This window comes from Xiphophorus hellerii, chromosome 22, assembly GCF_003331165.1.
Source record: "Xiphophorus hellerii strain 12219 chromosome 22, Xiphophorus_hellerii-4.1, whole genome shotgun sequence".
In the NCBI taxonomy this organism is placed as follows: Eukaryota; Metazoa; Chordata; class Actinopteri; order Cyprinodontiformes; family Poeciliidae; genus Xiphophorus; species Xiphophorus hellerii.
Window position 1 is genome coordinate 7621444 of NC_045693.1, and position 20806 is coordinate 7642249.

General features: G+C 38.4%; 1 long non-coding RNA gene across 1 annotated transcript in view; it reads right to left on the bottom strand.

Annotated features, from left to right (window-relative positions):
- The window catches only part of LOC116712613 (uncharacterized), a 48886-nt gene extending 29281 nt beyond the window's left edge, over window positions 1-19605 (bottom strand). Inside the window, exon 1 of the long non-coding RNA XR_004337591.1 lies at window positions 18981-19605. This is a non-coding gene — a long non-coding RNA (uncharacterized LOC116712613). The remainder of the gene's footprint in view (window positions 1-18980) is intronic.
- Window positions 19606-20806: the final 1201 nt, after the last annotated feature.

A 20806-nucleotide genomic window follows, 5' to 3' on the forward strand; every position in this document is an offset into this window, starting at 1 on the left:
AACGAAGGTGGGTGAAAATCAACGCTTACGTTGCCACATAATGAACAATCATTTTCAGACAGTTCACACATATTTTTCAGAAGTTGTAAAAAAAGTAGATGACCCTGCATTTGTTTGTTTGTTTGGGTCATGAAATGGATTTATAGACTTACTTTTTTAGGACACTTATTAAAAAATGAGGATCATTAAATGCTAGCTTTGGACAAAACCTTTGGATCCTTCCTCTTTTCCTTTTGCCCGGGATCGAGCGGCGTTCTCCATGAGCGACCCGCAACCGCGTGCTGTTAAAACGAAACAACAACAAAACGTGTTGACGTCACAGATCACGGAGTTTAATCTCATACAAAGCAATCGACAACAAAGCTGCAGAGGTACAGAGATATACATTTTATACAGACAAGAGAACAGACAACACGAAACACAAAAGACAGACAAAGGCGCCCAAAATGTGGAGGAAAAGATGGAAAAAACCTCTCTTGCTGGCTTGCTGACCTGTACTTTTTAATGAAAGAGGTGTTTCCCTATTTAATATATGCAGTCAAGGCGTTCCGTTCTTTGACCAATTAGAAACTTAGAAACTCCCGGAAACTCCCCTTCTTTACAGCTCCGATGTCTGGTTTTTATCTAACCACTTCGTGCCCATCTCCGTCCGACCTGGCCGAGAGGCGCCAAGAAGTCTGTTCTGCTCTCTCGGAATTGTAAATTTTATTGCTGTGTCTGTCAAAAGGGGGAGGAAAAAAGGCCCTGCTTTGTCTGCTGAATTCCCAACTGCTCAACAGAAACTATTCCAAATTAAAGTGTTGGCTATACCTTTACACATGTCGTGGATTAGCTATATTAAGCACCAAACAATAATTATTTTCTTTACACACTGAAAGATGTAGAATATAACTGCCAACAACCAATGTTTCAGTAAGACACTATACAGAAACAAATATCAGTAAATTTTAGTGCTTTTTGCTCAACACCAAGCTCTATAGTTACAAATCATCTGGAAATGATTTGTGACTCTATTTATTTCTGCAATAAATTCACAGCAATTTTTAAACATTATTTGTTAACTATCCAAACTGTATAACCTGATCACTTTGAACTAAATGCAGAAGCAAGCAGCACAACAAATGTTGCAGAAAACAACTTAGCACAGAAGAGACCGACAGTTATAAATGGAGAAAAAAATCTTCTTGAGGGGGAGGCATGAAGGAGGACATGAGAGTGGAGACAGTCTGTTCTTCTACACCTGCCACCAACCTGCAGAAAAGCCTCATAAAATACTTTTTTAAAGACCTGAAAAGCTACATGCCTTTGGAATTACAGCCTCACTATCAGTAGCCACAAGCTCCGGCGCGAGACGGCGTGACAGGTGTACGTTTCAGCAACTTAAACAGGGCGGATTAAGCCACTAGTGGCTCCTCTTCATATGCATTCCTTATGGGAGTTAAGGCCATTTGAAATGCAGGGCCAAAGGCAAGATTACCGGCTCACAGGCCCATGGAGAGAGGTGTGCTGCAACTAAAAGCCTGGATTTGAATAATTGTGGCAGGGCTTAGCGCCCAGAATCAGCACAGAACAGAACCAATGGATTATTGCACACACACACACACGCGCACCCCTACACACGCCTTCTAACTTTGGAAGGCTTTCACTTGTCTAACTCAATAACTCTTTGTATCATTGTCCACGTGTGTGTGTGTCTAAATCTATTGCTGATACCTAATTGATCTGTGTCACATCTGTCTTCATTATATAATGTAAACACGTGACTGATGTTTTTCTGCTCTGTTTTCTGTTATCCTTGTGTAAGCATAATGTGTGCCTAAAGAAGTGTGTCTTTATATTTGGACGTATTTGAGCTCATTTGCTTCCACAGTATGTGGGCGTGCATGTGCGAGTGTATGCGGGCGTGTGTGTGCGTGTATAAATGCCAGCACCTAAACACAGCAGAGTCACTGTTCCGTCTCCGTACATTTTGACACTGGTTGAAAGCTTAGTGGCGCTTGAGGTGCCAGACAGAGCCGACAGATGAACAGAGGGAGGGGAAGCCAAGGAGCTGCAAGACGAAAAAAAATAAAAAGGAAGAAGTGGAAGGAATGGATAATAAAGGCAATGATGAGAGATGGTCCCATATGAGTTTCAGTTGGGAGAGGTTTAATGTATTCAAAGAGTAATAAAAGAAGAAGCGAGCGGGGTGGCAGGTTTGGAAGGGTGCGTTACACATCTGGGATGTGAAAGTCAGGCACAGTAGGAACCTAAATTCAACTCAAACATACACAAGTATGAAAAATTTGGTCTAGTTCAAAATGTACAGATCATAGGAACTAGAGTTTTAAGAACAGGGATGTTATTAAACTAAAACATGAAAAATATCAGAAGGGTGAATCTATAATAAAACCAATAATTCTTCAAATTTTTGGACTTTTAAGAATATTTACAGAATTTTGTCAAAATCCCCACAGTCACATCTGCACAAATTATTTTTTGCAGTAATTTATATTTTTATTTTTACCCAACCGTAATTTAAGCACAACTTTGCATAAAGTATGTATGCAGGGACATTATGAGATTTGGGAATGTTTCATATTTATGTTCAGTTGTTAATGAATTTTTAGATGATGTTGTTAAAAAGAAAAATCCCTTTAGAAAAAAACTATAAATCTGAGTTTTTCAGCAGACCACAACCAAGTCAACAGGTACCGGAGAGACTCCAGAAATAAAAGCTTCTTTTTTTTCTCAGAACTTCCCAGTGATAAACTGTTTGTGGTTATTTTGCATCTTTTTTTTAAAACCATGAATAAAAACCTCTGAAGTGCTGCAACTGGTGTAGAGCGACACCAAGACTTGTAATTTGTTCACTCTGTATTCAAAGATTTACTTCCATTTCCAGCCAACACACAACACTACATACAAAGGATTACGATGTAAAATCTATGAAAGAGAAAAACATACATACAGGTTTTGTTTTACTCCAGAGAGACCTTTTATTAAACATTTTAATTTGCTGAACACCCTAGAATGCACAAAATGCACAAGGTGGATTTGCAGAAAAGAGCAAATCTGCAGAACATTAACATGTTGGATAGCAATGGAATGAAAAGTGACAACTGACAGGCCTAATTTTGCAGATGAAATTTAGCATATATTTGCAATCAAATTTCAGGGTTTCATTAATTAAAGCAAGTCTTCTATATCCAGAAGCAACACCCCCACATTTTTTCTACATGGATGATGTTCTATTTCTAAAATACTGGGTTGAATTTCTGTAGAAGGATGCACGCTTTCCAAAAAGTTTCACTTTTTTTCCCCCATCAGTCAAAACAATTTTCAAAAAGGTTTATGGGATTAATAAGATGTCTTTTGGAGAAATGTCAGACAAATGTGCCTGTGTTTGTTCAGCCATGGTTTTGACCTTAGGCTTCTCAAGTATGTTCTTTTTGCAGAGTCTCTTCCTCGGTTCTTGGTTAATCATGAACATTAATAACTTAACTTAGCAGGTGAATCCTACAGTTTTTTAGATTATGTTCTAGGTTATTTTGTGAGCTCCTAAATGAGTTATTAACATACTTTTGGAGTAATGCCACTCCTGTGAAGATATAATGCTCTTCCATGTTTTTTCTAGCTATAGATATTGCCTCTGACTGTGGTTTGCTGGAGCCCCATCCAGCCATCCATCCATTTTCAGTACACCCTTATCCCTTAGAGCAGTGATCCCCAACCTTCTCAGTACCGCGGACCGGTCAAGACTTCGCAAATTTGCTGCGGACCGGTGGGGCGCGCGTACCGACACCGATGCTGTTGCTGCTGTTTCTAAATCATTCTGCTGCTTGTGGGCTCAATGTGCTCAAGACGTAACCGACAAAATCTGGTTAAAGGATTTTCAAAATAAAAGATCCTCCAGACTCAATACATAAAACGGAAGTATTTAATTATTTTTTGCGCAGCCCGGTACCAATTGGTCTGATTGTGTCAATGTTCAGTATTGTAAGAAAGTGATTGTGGTTCATTGTATTTTTGCAATGTGTAAGTATATCTGTGGACAGACATTTTGAGAAGCATTTTGAGAAGCAGACAAAAACAAAAACAGTCATTAGATTTAAAGTTAAAGTTATTATATTAAACTATAGTTTTCTGTGAGACAAAAACATTACATATTAAACATGTGTGTCAGAAACAACTCATCTGATCAAAAAAGAGCAAATAAAATTTGTAGAGTCGATGTAATGTGTTGATAGTGAAATCTTGCCCAGATGGACTGGAGTCCATGGACATCTCCACAACCCCAACATATGTAAAACAGCAGAGTGTATCCTCACTTTTTAAAAGGTGTGAGCGACACTTTGAATGGATGCAGCATCAACACCTGCTGCCGTAATGCCACCGAGGACAGTTGGTGAGATAAGAGGCCAAACACCAAATATAACACTTTGGAGCTGTTCTGACACAACCTTAGATACAAAAACACACACAAAAAGATGTGTTAATGTACTAACAAAAGACTTCATTGTGGCTCATCCAAAACTTATCGAAAAAAAATAACTTAAAGAATTGGCAAAGACATACATATTAACTTTAAAAAACTGTGTCTTATTCCATGTAGAGTGGTTTGGGGACTAGAGGCTAAGTGAGAAGCGGGTTAACCCTGAACAGATGAGCAGTCTGTCACAGGGCAACACAAAGGCACATCAGACTAACATCATTGAACACACAAACTCAGAACAAAGGACATTTTAAGAAGTCCAGGGGAAAAAGGTAAAAACTGTTCAGATAGGTTCCCAGGAGGATTTGAGCCTGGATCTTCTGGCAGGTAATAATTATAGAGGTAACATTGGTACTGTGAAGTCCCTCATTACAATTACACATTAACAGTTTTCTCTACTTTGTTAGGTTGTTGCTATTTTAAATGTAATCAAGACAATACATTCCAAAATCTAAAAATTCAAGCTGAAACTACTTCCACTATGGTAGATTGACTAGGAAAAGTAACAGCCTGACATGTTTACACTGTGTCCATATTCCCTTTCAGTAAACTCTTTGTAAACTACTCTAGATTGTCACTTCTACTAAATTTCCTCTGTTTTGTTTTTTGTTTGTCTTGCCAAGACATTTGAATGGCACAGACAAATTAACTTCCAACACCAACATGGTTCAGCTCTGCTTGCTTGCACTCTTGCCAGAGGTTCTCTGGATACCTGGCCATTACTCTGTGGGGTTTTGTATTTGAATAATGGCCTGATTTGATCATTGTTTTATCTCACTGGTTTCTGCATTTCTTTGTGTTTCTATTGCTTGGGTCTTTTGGTAGGTTAACAGAACAAACAATTATTATAACCATGTTATGAGTTATTCCCAGATATTATTTTATTTGCTAAGTGATTCCCTCTTTTCAGCTTTTATGTGGGTCTGTTTCCTGAAGGCCTCACAGCTGTTACTCATCTGCTCATCAACCTACTAGTTCTCCATTCAGTAAACCGTCTCTTTGTCACTTAACCTAAGTTCCTGTTTTTTCGCACCAGATACTTTTCTGATGCTATTTCTTTGCATACCTGAGATGCTGTGCATTGTTTTTCATTGCCAGAAGGGAAATACAGCTCCTTCAATATGTTCTGAGACTTTTTTTGGGATCTCCTCCAATTTGGACTGCCAGGAAAACTTCCAAGGAGAAGCACCCGGGAGCTCACCTTTTTCTGTGGCTGTGCTCTGAGCTCCAACTGATGAAGGAGTTTCTCACCTTGTCTCTAAGGATGAGCCAAGTCATCAACCAGAGTGACTCACTTTACTTGTTTATGTCTAAGATTACATTATTTTGGTCAAGTATCATGACTATAGGTGACGGTTGGAATATTGAGATAGTTTAGAGCTTTGCAGTCTCACGTCACTCATTAACAACAGAGAAAACATACTTCTACTCTTTTTCCAAACTCCAGCAGGTAGCAGAGTAATAGCAGAACAAAAATTTTCAAACTGGAAGGTAATACAGTTGAAAATGCTGAATCTTTGCAATTTGAATGCAATATTTTTTTTTTTAATTAGGTAAAAATTATTTTTTGTCTTGTCTTTTCTTTAGAAATGCTACTTTTTAAGATATTTTGACCTACTTCAGATTGTGAGATCTGTTCTATTCCAGGGATTTCTTAATCTTGCAGGTCTTGCACTAATCAGGCCTAAGTGTGGGAAGTGATATTGAACCAACCAAAAATTGCTTAGTTCAGTATCAACCAATTTTATATTGGGTATTTAAATTTTCACATAGGATGAGACTGGTTTAGATAGCTTTGTTCAATAAAAAAAAAAAATCAACATTTATAAACTGCATTTTTGTGTCTACACAAGCTCTCTTTCCTAACATGATTTTTTTAAATTCATTTGATACATTAACGAAATATATTGTCATTTATATATAAACTAACTTCTAAGAATTGTGTCCTGTACATATGGCATGTTATGTAGAATCACAGGCTGCAAATTATTTACCATCCCAGTGCTATGAAAAGATGAACTCGCTGGCTTATATGCAACAGGACTATATTAGCATTACAAATCACATTTGCAATGGGGTATGTGGTCCTCTCCAGGTTTCTGTTAGTCACTGAGGATAATGTATTACAGGCAGGTAAATGTGTGATAACCAGAATATTACCAGATATCAATAAGTGAAAGGAAAGTGACATGATTTGAGATTAAAATGAAATGAGGAAGATGGGTAAAAATCATTCATTTCAGTCCCTGGTAAATGAGCTCAAGGGGATCTTTGATGGGAAAGGCTATTTCAATTCTACAATGGAAAGATGGAGACTTGCGCCTATTGTGTGAAGTATGAGGTGTGCTATCCACCCCCTCCAAAAAAAGGACATCTTTTATTAAGGTGTGACTGTGCTGTCCCTCTTCTTATTTTGGCTGGGATGATGATGCGGTCCTCTCTCTCATCTTTCTGCTGGACCCAGCCTCTTTCACAGGTCCCCAGACGGAGTCATGTAAATCTATCAAGTCATCTGAGAGAAGCACAGGCTTTGGGTGTGATAATGACTTACAGAAGACTACCAACGGGGAGAGGATGTGCCTGAAAAATACACACGCACATGCATACACATGAACACAGACAAGTGTACTTTTCCACACCTCTCTACTTCAAGCTAGCTGAGCAATCTCCACACTCATCTTGTTCCTAACCGGCCACATACTGCGCCAGCTGCAGATTGAGGTGGCAGCGCCCGTCATAATGTGGTAGAGGGGGGCCGATGGAGGGCATTGAGTGTCCTGCTGGAAGCCTAGGTATCCAGCCTGAGTTCCAGGTCTCAGTGGGTAGCGGTGGGGAATGGGCCGGCCAGGGTGGTAATAGAGTAAATAACTCAAATGAGGCAGAGTGTGAATTATTTCTCTGATGGACTCGAGGGGTCCCTGCTGAGAATCTGACCAGGAGGTCCAGCTGAAATGAGTCTCAGAAATGTAGGGAAATGGGTCCAGAATGTGGTAAGGTAGCAGGGGGTGGTATGTCAGCAGGGATGGGCTGTGTGAGAGTGTTTAATACAGGTGATGATGGAGAGCAGGGATGGGAGGAGGGCTGTGTAAGGTAACTTTGCCACAACAGGTTTGGGCGAACCTCAGTAGCCCAAGGGATGGACAACAAAGAAGAGAAGAATTTAAGAAGGTTTTCTGTCTCAGATTTTACTTTCTTGTCATTTGTGGTTTATTCTGCATGGTCTCAACTATTCACAAATATGCAAATTACTCTGAAAGTTATTTTTTCCTCTTTTTATGATAACTTTGACTCTAAAGTCCAAGACTAAATTCAGATAACCAGAAACTGAACAGAACTTCGGCCCTGTGGTGCCCAGATGTTAAGCACAAAAGGTACTTCAGTGCCAAGGGATGATTGAAAACCTACTTCAAATATGATCCTGCAACCTTGGGCTTCAAAGGCAAGCATGATGCTGAACTAATCCAACCAGGAAAATATATGAATACATCTTCCTTCATTAGGTGACCTAGAACGAGGTTACATGGTCATTTCTATTCTGCGCCGACCCTCAAGTTCAGACACCTCAGAGCCACTGACGGGCAAACAAAGACTTCAATGACAGTCCCTGCGTGGAGAAAGACTACTTATCATTTCAAAGGGACAGCCCCCTTTCACCCTACCAACTGTATACCAATGGACAGGGTGTAGTCGCAGAACAAAAAAGTCCAGTTGGAAACTTGGGTATTGCAGAAAACATGGAGTATCTGTCATCTGTATGCAGTGTTGGTGTCAGCATGAGGGACATAAACTAGAGAGCAGTGGCTTTCCTGCTGCTGATCTTGTCTTGACCTCAAAGCTTATATGCATCAGAGGAGGACTACACTGTCATGCAAGATAAAACCTCCAATTCTGAGGTTCTCACATCACCATCACAAACTTCAACACATTTTACTCAAATGTTGGGTGATGGGAACCTTTGGTGTGCATTTGTTTTCACCCAACTTTATACTGAAACCCACAAGTAAATTTCAGTCTAACCAATTATCTTCATAACCTCATTAGTAAATTCATTTAATTGAAATTTAACATCATTAAAAAATAGTTATGCTGTGTAGGATCTGGGATTTCTTAGAGAACATCTGTGAAAAAAAGCAACAAAGATCAAGGTACAAAGCGGACAGGTCAGAGCAACATTTTGAAAGCAGGGTTAGGCTATAAAACAAAATTCCAAGGTTTGAGCTTCTCACAAACTACAAAACATCTTTTGAAAATGGAAAGAGTAAGTCAAACATACCAAGGCTGACAGCTCAGGCAAGGGGAGCATTTATCTAAGAAGCAGTCAAAATCTGTATGCTAATTCTGGAAGAGAATAAATCGCCAGGTCAACTATTACTCCGTTTTTTACGGCACACTGGGAAAAGAAAGCTGTTTTTGAAAGAAAAACAAAGGGATTTTAGTGCATAGTTTGCCAAAAGCGAAATAAGAGATACATGTAAGAAGAGGAAGATGCCTCAGTTTGCTCAGACAAAAGTTTAAACTTTTGTAATTTAGGTCTGTAATGGAAAAATAACACTTCGGGTCTTTCTGAATACATTATTGTCAAGGTGAAACCTGCTGGTTGCGGCATTAATATATGAGAATGCTTTTCTTCAGCAGGGACAGGGGAACTGTTCGCGCTGATGGGATCCTGTCTTCGCTGCTATTCCAGCTGAGCAGGGCGTGCACATCCAGTGTGCTGGACTTGCTACAGTCTGATTAACTTCTGCACCCTACTTGCAGATTAAACTATCTATCCTTTATCCACACTATAAGTAGATCATCATAACTTTATATTGTGCATTCTACCTTGGGTTTCTCTGTATTGTAGGTATTGCAGTCTTATTAAACATGCCACAGAAGCCCAAACCCGACCACCAAGCCAATAATTCTGGCCCGACTCACCCAAATTTTGGTTCAGGTCATGCTCGAGGAATAATCTCCAGCACATAGAAAGAAACTGACTCTGAAAGACATAATCTGAAAAGACTTACAGCTGTAAATGTAGTGAAAAGTTGTTCTCCATATTGATTCACGAGACTAAGCTTATCATCCTTCAATTTCACAATGATAGTTTCTGGATGTTATATGTCTAAATGTGAAAATATTATTAATATAAATAACTTTTCGAGGAAAAGGTAAAAAAAAAAAAAAAGCCTGAGTAAAAAGAATGTTTTTTGTGGAAATTGCAAACTTGAGTTGTGGTAGCCATATTCCTCTTTCAGGTAAAAGTTTAGTTTTCAGTTTTGGAAGAGAGTGTTTACATGAAGGTACCATGTCAGCAGGAAGATCTGAGAAAAACCTGGGCTTACACCTTGCATATAATCCACATCTTACAGGGATCTGCGACCTTATAGCTCTTTCTTAACTTGTCATTCTTTATTCTCATCCCCCCCCCCCCCCCAACAGCTGAACCTCTCTGACTCCCCGCAGACGTACAACTTTTCCTTCTCCTTCTCCACAAAAAAAATGTATATCCTTACTAAAAAACATGTCTTTGGGCTATAACGCACAGCTGGACAGGATACAGACACCCAGGAGAAAAATGGGGAAAAATCTGAAAGGATTCAGCATTCAGTTTCTTCACTAATACACCACATAATGCTCTAACAGAGATAACTTCCTCAACTAGTTGTTTGATCTCTTTCCTCAAACTAAATGCAAGCACCTACACTGGTTGCTTGCTTAAACTGAGCTCAGCGGGTGGCTGCAAAGCCTCTACTAAGAGAGCGTTCTGCTGGGGGAATATATTTCTTTGTTTGGTTGGATTTCAGGTGGATAGGCACTAAGCCGTGCAATGTGCGGCTATATCCAGAAGATATGAGATTCATAAAGTCCCAGCTGATGCAGGTCTGATTTTTGGGTCTTTTTTTTAGTATTGGTATGTGCGTAATGGTGTTTATGTGTGTATGCGATACTTAAATCTGTACTAAGCAGAATAGACTCATCTTCACCTGTTTTTACAGCATTTGCTTTTTAAGCAATTAAATGCTTCAAAAGCATTTGATTAAGCTAAATAAAACAATAATGCTTTAAAAAAAAGTAAGGGCTGAGACTGGTCATTTTTGGAAATAAGTTACTGATTGTAAATATAATATAATGATATATACTGAGGATAAAAGCAACTATCATTATCTTTTGGAGTGTATCTAAAGATTTTAATGAAATTGTGACATTTAGAAAGAAAACAATTAGTTGAATTTGTCACTCTTTTCAACTAGTACATAGAAAAACAATTTTACCAACCTCATACTGAGTCTCATTTGTCAAAACTGGTGTAGATTCAGCTTTGAAACATCAACTGAATTGTTTTGTTGTGCATGTTTCCATTTATGTAGATTTTTGTGATCTTGTGATATTCAAGATTCTGTACAAATGCAATGAAGTCAAAAACACATAGTCTGAATTTATGCAATAACAAGGACAGAATACTTTTTTTTGCCATGTCTTGCCAATTAAGTAGCTTAACATTTTGGATGTTTTTTTAATCTTGCGATTGAAATTATGTTTAGGCTAAATTGATACATACCCAATCAAATATCGTTGCCAACATTCACAACTCTCTAAAGTATAAAGAAAAATTGCTGCTCAAATGTAATGTACAAAACATATAGAATCTAAAATTTTGCACCATTAAATCTCCTTTTGCGACTTATATTAACTAATAATTGAAGTTCACATTGACAAACTTCTATCCTATGCTCACATAAAAAATGTGAGCATATTTTTGCTCACATTTAAATATGTGAGCAAAAATAGGTGAATCAAATACTGTATTTGATTCACAGTATTCAAATACTGTGAATCATCACAGTGTTTGAGGTGTTCAGGGGAGACTCTAAATCAGGGGTCTCAAACTCCAGTCCTCGAGGGCAACTGTCCTGCAATTTTCAGATGTGCCACAGGTACAAAACACTGGAATGAAATGGCTTAATTACTCCTCTTTGTGTAGATCAGTTCTCCAGAGCCTTGCTAATGATCTAATTATTCCATTCAGGTGTGGTGCAGCAGAAGCACATCTAAAGGTTGCAGGACAGTGGCCCTCGAAGACTGGAGTTTGAGACCCCTGCCTACATGCATCACGACAACTCTTTTTACATCAAGTAAAACAATCAGAGAGATGCTTCCCTATAACATATAGGCACAACATAAGCATAAAGTGCAAGCGCTCCACATTAAACTCATTTTGTATTAGAAATGGATTGACCAGTCCAACTGAGTATCTTCATCCTGACAGCTGTGGAAAACATTTTAATAAGCCAATCATATTTTAATTCACAGTCAGTTTGCTACTTGGCCTCATGGTGAATTCGGTCTGAGATAGAGGTAGCAAATGTACCAAAGATTTTCAGGAACACTGAAAATGTAAATCATGGGAGATTGCACAAAAGCTGTAATGTTTAAAAAGTTTTGTGTGATATGTGTTACACAAAATACAAGCACCCTTTTACTTTGAGTGAAGAATAGTGTATATACCGTTCTTCACTCCTTTATTTATTTATTTTTTTGAAGTGGAAAGGAGAAATTTGGCTCAGGGGCTCAGACTCAAAAGGTTCTGCTGCTGAAGTGATGCTCCGTTGGATTTATCTCAGAAGCCAGAGTTTGGAGGTCGGAACAATGTCACACCCATGTTGAGCCAGTCCAGCTACAACTCTGAAATCTGTATAATTTGCTAACCCTTACCAATCAGATCCGAGAGGAGTGTCTTAAAACTGTCCATCACGTTCACCATTGAAATTGCTACATGTCTAAAATTCCCTAAAATCCACCATATACCTGTGTTTCTGCCATGCAGATGTTAGGGCCAATGTGAAGGAACTCTTGCAGTGAGGTTTCCCAACTATGCCAAAGTAAAAAGTGATGAGGAAATAAAAAACTTTTTCTGATTGAAAGGACAAATATGGACAGAGGACATTTGACAAGGACACAAGTAAACAATCCGGTCCGCATTTTTGACAATCCAAGGGTCAGTTGTGGACTATATTTACCTCTGTGCACTCCCAGAAAATGGCTGCTGCTCGCCCTTTAATGTAATTATAGTCGTTCGCCTTGTGTTGTATCTGGGAATGCGTTTGTCGTCTGCCCTTCTTTCCATTCAAACCAACACCAAATATCCTCCGCCTAATGGTGATTGAAATATAGGTGCTGCCTGTCTCGGCAACCACTTAATGTCAACATGTCAGAGGTATCAGGGGGGAAGTAAGTCCAAAACGACTGGACTGTCAAATCATAAATGCAACAGGGAACAGATTTCTCAGGGATCTGCAAGCGATGAAAAGAATCAGCATAGGTTTTGACAGGGATTTCATTTGGCATCGCTCATGTCTCAAAATTAATCCCGCCACAAAATTATGATTTCCTTTCATCCCCAAAGTCCCATTTCCATGACTACAGAGTGAGGGAATCTCTGAAAGCAGAGGGTGCTTGGAAGTAGGGTGGAAGGGGCGGGGTGCAGAGGAGCGTTGTTCGTCTTTGATTAGATTTAACTTCTCAACTCAGACAAGACAAAAAAGAAAGCAGGATCTAATCTGAAAAAAGAGAAAATTAAATTTTAACTGAGGTTTTATTGTTTTATGCAGAAGGGACGAGCCGGGAAAAAGAGTCGTTCTGACAAAGAGATTCATTGGTTTGCTCATAATTAAGCTAAAAGTAAAGACATTTTAATTGCTCCTGTTTTTTCCACTTTCTCTTTCTTCCTCTAAGATAGTACAACCGTTTGCAGAAAAATTAAGCATTAACCATGTTGGAAAAACAGACAGGAAGAGTAAAGTACATTTTGACTCACTTATGAGGCCTGGAGTTAACCTGCATGTTTTACTGTTTTGTCCCTCCAATTCTGCAATCATTTTACTCTCTACCACATGTATCCGTCCCATTTAACTGTAACCACTTTGTATTTTCATGAAGATTCCCAGTTGTCAGCTGTTGCCAGTGTTTCCATCAAACATCCTTCCAAGTATGGAAGTATGCTGGTAGAAATCCAAAATCTTCCCACAAATCTTCCCACAAATATGGAGTTCTATTTGTTACCATAATGAAAACTCAAATCAACAATGCTTTGCTGGAGTAGAGAGAAACTGACACAGTTTACAATGACAGCTTAACTTAATCTGACCATTTGTGAGTAGATGGCACACACCTTCTTATGACTGGACTGAGAAGAGAAACATGTCATGGACCAGAGAGTGAATCAACTACTGTAACATCACCATTGGATGCCAATGAACTTCAAGTCTTTGTTGAAAAACTAAGAAAAATTACAGACTGTGACTTTGATCTGGAATTCTGTTGGAAAATCAAGATGTTGCTCTTCTTTTTGCAATTTTCATAACATTTCTAAGAGGTGGCTTCTTGGTTAACAGCCAGGGAGTTACACTCAAGGACAGGATTCTCCTTTTGCTTCAAAGCAGATTTTTTGGGGAGAAGCTGCAGTTTGAGGTCAAAACACTTGATCATTCTAATGAATCAGATTCAGTTGTGCCACATGCTGGAAAAGGTTTTATGCCTAGCTTAAGATAGCATATACATAAACGGCATACAATAGATCTCAGTGAAACAAAGCCAAGTAACCATATTAAGTTTGTCTTGACATTTGCTCATTTACCTCTTGTAACTGTCATGTTTACTGTCATGATCATGTTTACATCTTGTAAACATGATCTTATTGTACAAAGGTATCAGTCAGGAGATACGTATAAATAAAACTGACAGTATTATGCACATGAAACCAGGTATTTACATACACTATGTAAGAAGACACATGAAACATTGTGTATAATTTCACTGTGTCTGAATTGATGACCAAAAATAGCTCTATTTGTCAATTACCATAATGACGCTTTAGATAATTTTTTTGACTATAATGAGATTCAGAATCAGAGCCATTTGAAGAGAGCTGTGGACAAGCAATATCTCCACAGTCTGATAGATTTGAAGCACTTTTGAAAAGCACAGTGGCAAAAAAAAATGCTATTTCAAAATGTTGGATGCTGTTACGAGTTCTATCAAAGAAAATGGAAAGTATGAACTGAATCAAAAGGTAATTTAGAATTAATTTAAGGGTGTGAAAACTTATGAAAGCAAATTTTTAGAGCTTTTTCTATTTCAGATTTTTAATTTTACTGTCAAACAAATGTGTTTGGTGTTCAGTTGAAGGCTGAAAAAATATTAAAATGATTAATATTGCTTTTACATCACAAATATCTGTCTTATAAGGAGGATTGCATATATAAACCCTATAACCACAGACAGAAAATTGTATAATTACCATTAACTATCAGTGATACTGTTATATAATTTTTGACTATAACTGTAGTTAGCAAGATAAAACATTTTAAAATTGTACAATAGTTTGTAGATTCTTCATTGTTGTGGAGGGAGGCTGAGAGATTGTAGATTAATTATACCAGTTTCAGTCTCCCCACATCTCCTGCAATTCCACTTTTAAGTCATGAAATATTGCAAGAACTGCACTTTCTTTTTATTTCTTAATTTTTGAGAACATAGAAAACGACAGAGGAAAAGACCAGGTAAAGACAATTACTCACAAATGAAGATAAATAGAAAAATGTACCAGTGTATACTGAAAATGTAGATGGTGAAACATATTAATGAGATCACCAACTTTGGTCCTCTAATTCCCTCCATCTATCCTTATCCACTGCATAACTAATTTAGCTGTATTTACCCAAAATCCCCAGCCATGGCGATTGCAGTTCAGTTCATGCAATGCTCGCTGCACAGTCAAGGGTGTGCATGAGCGTTTCTGCCCATGAGTGGGTGGCACTTCCCTCAGTGTAGTCGCTCTTTTTTCTCTGGCATTGAACTTGACCTGGAGCGACCCTTCTATAATGAGTGAATTGAAAACATCTCCCTTTGGAGTGTTGCGTGTGAAGAGGGGAGGCCATAGCTGAACTCATGACCCCTGCTCTCTCCTCTGTTGGGGTGTGTGTGTGTGTGTTTTCTGTGAACAAATACAAACTTAGTTTTTATTCTACCTGTAAATTTCTTGGAGGTGTAGGGCCAGTTCCAGCTTTTAATTCTAAGTCCTGTGTGAGTTTATTATACCTGGCAAAAGTATGCAATGCACTTGAACGTTTTTTTTTCTTTGTCACTTTTCACCCACAATTTTTTCCAAATACACTTACGTCACCTCTGATAACACGGTTCACAAATTATTCCCAGACACAGTTTCTGTACTTCCAAACCCGAGTAAACTGATTTTATTCTGGTGTTTGTGCTGATAAAGAAATATCTTATTATTCCTTTTTGATGGAGGAACGATTTATATTCATCACGACTTGGATAAAAATTGGTACGATTTTTAAAATGTGAGAAGTTGCTTGTGTAGGCATATGCATCAAAAATAAATGCAAAAAAAAAGATAAATAAATAAATCCAAACTTGACGGAGTGTGACGTTGAGCCGTGTTTGATCTTAATCTTGATCTATCATCCGAAGTCGCCGTCACCATCCATCACATACGTACACATACAAACTTATGTGTAAGGGGGAGGGGCTGGTGACAGTGCTCTGAGGGAGGTCTCATAAATAATAAACAGGACTAGAGAGGTCCAGGTATGGAAGCATGTGGACACGCACACATGCGCACATCTTCCTTATAACCTGGCTCTCCTGCTGCCCTCGCCCTCCTCTTCCTGCAGCCTGCATGTTTATGCATGAAACCCTGTTTCATATGTATCAGCCACATCATTCCCCTTGTTGTCACGGGAACTGATGACACAGGCTGCATTAAGAATGATGTCCCGCCTACAGATTACTGTGCTGTTGGTACACATACACACATTCTGGCACGCACAAAGAAAAGCACACAAACAAGCACCTAGATACAAGTACACACACAGAGAGATTTACCACGCACAGTGACTGATGGTGAAAACATTTCCCAGTGGGACATGATAACACCAGCGCGGCAGCCGAGCATCTGAAGTGTAGCACAAACAATAAATAAATACTGTGAATACATTTTAAAAAGAGAAGAACAAAAGACGCCGGCCAGTCAAAACAACCCCCCACACATGTAACCCCACGCTAACCTCGGCTAGTAAACCACAGCACGATACAACATGATGCATTTATGCAGAAAACTGCTGCTTTTTCTGACAATTTACAATGCAGCGAAAACACCGACGTGTGGGCAAAACTGACTAATATATACTGACAGATGCACAAAAAAAGAGACATGGAGACATGGAAGCTCTGGTAAATAAAGCCCAATTTATTTACCAGCTCCTCAAAAGAAAAAATCCAGTGGTTTCACCAACCCTCTGCAATGGTTATTTGGAACCTGGCAAGCACTGCCACTAATTCTTCCATTTTCTGTTTTATTTATGCAAATCGTACTCTTCTGACAAAAAGAAAAATAATTCATAAGTTCACCTACATTTAAGTTGATACAGCTGCCTTTTAAATGCGTGGACTCCGTTGAAGTTTTAAACTTTACCCAACTGTTACCGCTTGGCTGTGATGTATGTAATCCGCCAGTTCGACGCTATAAATCTTGCTCCAAACTGCGTGCTCTACACAACCATCCTCCACTACGAAGAGAGAAGTGGCAAGCTGAACAAGACGCTACGAATGATAATTCATTATTTGGAAGAGTGGCCAACATAGACTGAACATATATAAAAACTACAGACATACTACAATTCCAAAACATTCCAAAAAATCGATGTCATTGTTCACAACATATCCTTCTGTTGGTTGATTAGCATGACTGAAACTCTCTTCACTGTGGGTAATGACACTTTCTTACCAGCTTTAGACAGCATCCTCCTTAGGTCTTTTCTTTTGTTCTGGGATTTACAACTTCAGTTTGCACCAAAACACATAAATTTATGGGAAATAGAGTCCACCTCCCTCCTGAACATCATGATGGCTGCACATTCCCAACCTGTTAATACTTGCATGTAATTGTTTGAATATATGAATGTTGCATCTTCAGAAATTCAGAAATTGAATCTAAGCATGTACCATATTTGTGGAGGTCCAACACTCTCTTTGTGAAATCTTGGCTAATTTCTGTTGATTTTTCCATGATATCGCATAGAGAGGATTTGTGTTTAGGCTAAAATACATCCACATGTGTGTCTCCATTTAACCAAATTGTTTAAAGGCATAGCACTCAGGCTTTGGGTAAACCTCTGACTTGAAAGAAATTAACAAACCTTTTCTCTCTAGCATTTTCACAATAATTTTTCTGAAACGTAGTTACTACGAACATTTCGGTAATCCTAACGGAATTAGAACAAGAAACATTTAGATTTCCATACGTCCATCCATTATCTTGGACACTTTTCCTTGTAAGGTTGCAGGGGGCTGCTGTCTATCACCAGCGATCAATGGGGGAGAGGCATGGAACACCCTGGACAGGTTGCCAGTTCATCGCAGGGCAATACAGAGACAGACGAGACTGACAACCATGCAAAAAGTATTTTTTTGTCTTTTTATACAGTGCATGCGAGTATCTGGTTTAAACTGCAAATGAAAGTGCACAAGCTCTAAAGTATGAGCTATTAGTTCTAACAAACGTAATGTCAGCTGCTGAAACACTGATACTAATGCCCTGTTTTCAGTGAAACCATAACAATTATATTACAATTCAGCTGCTCATCTCCAGTGATCAGAGTCTCTGACACTGGCATTTTTAAAAAGAGGTCTCAGAGTGAATCTTTTGAGTGTAAAAAGCATGGCTGCAGGGTTTGTTCTACGCCAGGGGTGCCCAAAGTCGGTCCTTGAGGGCCGGCACCCTGCAAGTTTTAGTTCTCTCCCTGGTGATAGTAAGCTTTTCAGCATGTCAATGGCTTAGGCCTTCTAATGAGCCATCATTGGATCCAGGTGCGTTAAACCAGGGAGAACTAAAACATGCAGGCATAGGGAAGTCGGTCACTCGAGCACCGACTTCATTTCTATGATTTTTTTCCTTTCACTCAACTTTCCATTTTATACTACTGTTTTTTTTTTATACCACACACAGTCAGCTTCTTTTATAAATGTATTTTGTAACTTAAACAACTTCTTCAGAGTAACGTCAACTGTACAGCTTTTACTATTATTGTGAGGGTATTATCTGTTAAAATCTTTATATCACAATTTTTGAATAACAGATTTGGGTTTGTCCTTACGTGTATGCCATAAACATCAAATTTAACAGATATAAAGGCTAGATATAAGTTACTGTCTATAATAAATCTATATAAATTTTACATAGCCATGAATTTTGATACATTTCTGTGCTTGCAGTGTTGTGGGAGCATGATAGTGGTGCAGTTCTTGTTCTTTTTATTATTATAGAGCACATGTTAAAGTGAATCAAACTGATAACTGGTTGTTAACAGCTCAGTTTTTTTTTTCAATTATGGTGTGTGTATGTGTGTGTTGTCCATGCAGACTGTTTCCTTGTTTTTTTGCAAAGAGAAACAGAAAAAACGAAGGTGTGTGTGTTGTGTTTCACATTTGCTGTCACTCGTACTCATGATGAAGTTTTTTCTTCTTTCATCCTTTGTAGTCGACGGGAAACGACAACTGACCCGTCTTTTTTTAACCTCTTCTTTTATTTCAAAAGACGGTTCTGTCGGAAGAAGGGAATACATAATATATATATATTGTAGACACACACACAAAAAAAAAAAAATCAAAAAACAACATGAATAATTTATACCTTGCAATGCATATCTGCAAGCATTTCCATATCAAATAAATATTATATCTGGTCTTATGACTTTGTTTTATGCTTTGAATACTCAATCACTCGAAAGAATTCCTTATATTAAGGTAGGATGGTCTCTGTCTTGTGTCATGATCAAATGACTGAGGGTTTCAAACAGAGGGAAGTTAAAGGCTTCAAGGAGATTGAAAATAAATTGAGGATGGCTCTGAGTAGTTCAAATTTAATCTTGCTTGGTCAAGATGGATGAGTTACCTGCAAAAATATGACATCATTTCAGAACTAAATACACTGTCATCATTTGACTTTAGACAGTTTATAAAGCAGCACTAATGACTCCGGTTTCTCAGTGCAAGCAAGTGAATGTGAATTTTTTTTTTTATCTTTATATTGTCAATATTAATTTTAGAAGAAGTGGAGATCCCCTTGAAATAAATGTCTGAACAATGGAACGAGTGGAGCAGTTCTCCATTTTTGAAAATTGTGGGGACCGTTTCTGCTCCCCCATTCCCTGCAGTCCCTCCTACATCTCGTAGTTGATTCAATCACACTCACTGCATCAAGCTTGCTTCATCTCAGTGTGATCTCTTCAGTTGGACAGTTTACAGCAAGGAACAAGTACGTTGAATTGAACTGAATTTCAATAAGCTTTTTATGTGATAAAACAATGCTGTATTCCCTTAACTCACCATAAATGATAAAATAGAGTAGAAAACTTGGCATCGTAGTTGCAGGCTGCAAGTTCCTCAGACACAATCTGTAACATGCGAGTGTTTCTCCTCACCACCAAAAAAATCATCCACGGGACAGTTTTTGAACAAAATATGGCGATGAATTCTTTAAACTATCTTAATAATGACTAAACTAAGAAGCCAACGCAGGATCTCTGGCACAAAAGGGGAATGTCTTGAATGACTGCTAAAACAACACTTCTATACTGCATAGGGGTCGCCAGAGCAATCGTAATAGATTACTGTGCCGATTATGTCCCCATTTTGTAGATTTTCACGCACAGTGGGAATAGTGCTCACCAAACAGGACAAGCGGTAGGATAGAATACGAAAGCATATACATTTTACAAGCAGATATATAGTTGAAAATGAATAGAAATATTTATTGCAAATGCCTAAAGGAAGCAAGGGAGTTTGGAAAAGGTTGAAACATATCTCTAATTGTTAGATGTAATCGTAGGTTTTACTCCTCTTTTATTCTGTTTTCTTCTGTTCAGGTTATCTCGTCTTCTGCACTACCAAAAATACATTTGACCCTTTTTGTCTCCTTTGTTCAACCTTTGGTTTAGTCTCAACAAATAATTCTTTGATTCTGATGATTTTTTTCCCTAAAAATGCGTAAACTAACACATAAAAAATCTCTTGCACTGTTCTGCCTTTAAACCTTTTTTTCTCTCTGTTTCCCTTTGTAACCTCTATACCTATTTCCACTTGGCTTTCCTTCAAAGAATAAACAATGTGGGCCCAATGCCAGTAAACACATTTGAACCTGGATGCTTGCTTGTCAGTGTCTAGGGCCTTATTACATGTCCATGTGTGTGTTTCTGAGGTCTGTTAAAAAGCACACTTGTGCCTGTGAGAAAACTTCACTTTTCACTCAAACCTCTAAGACATAACATG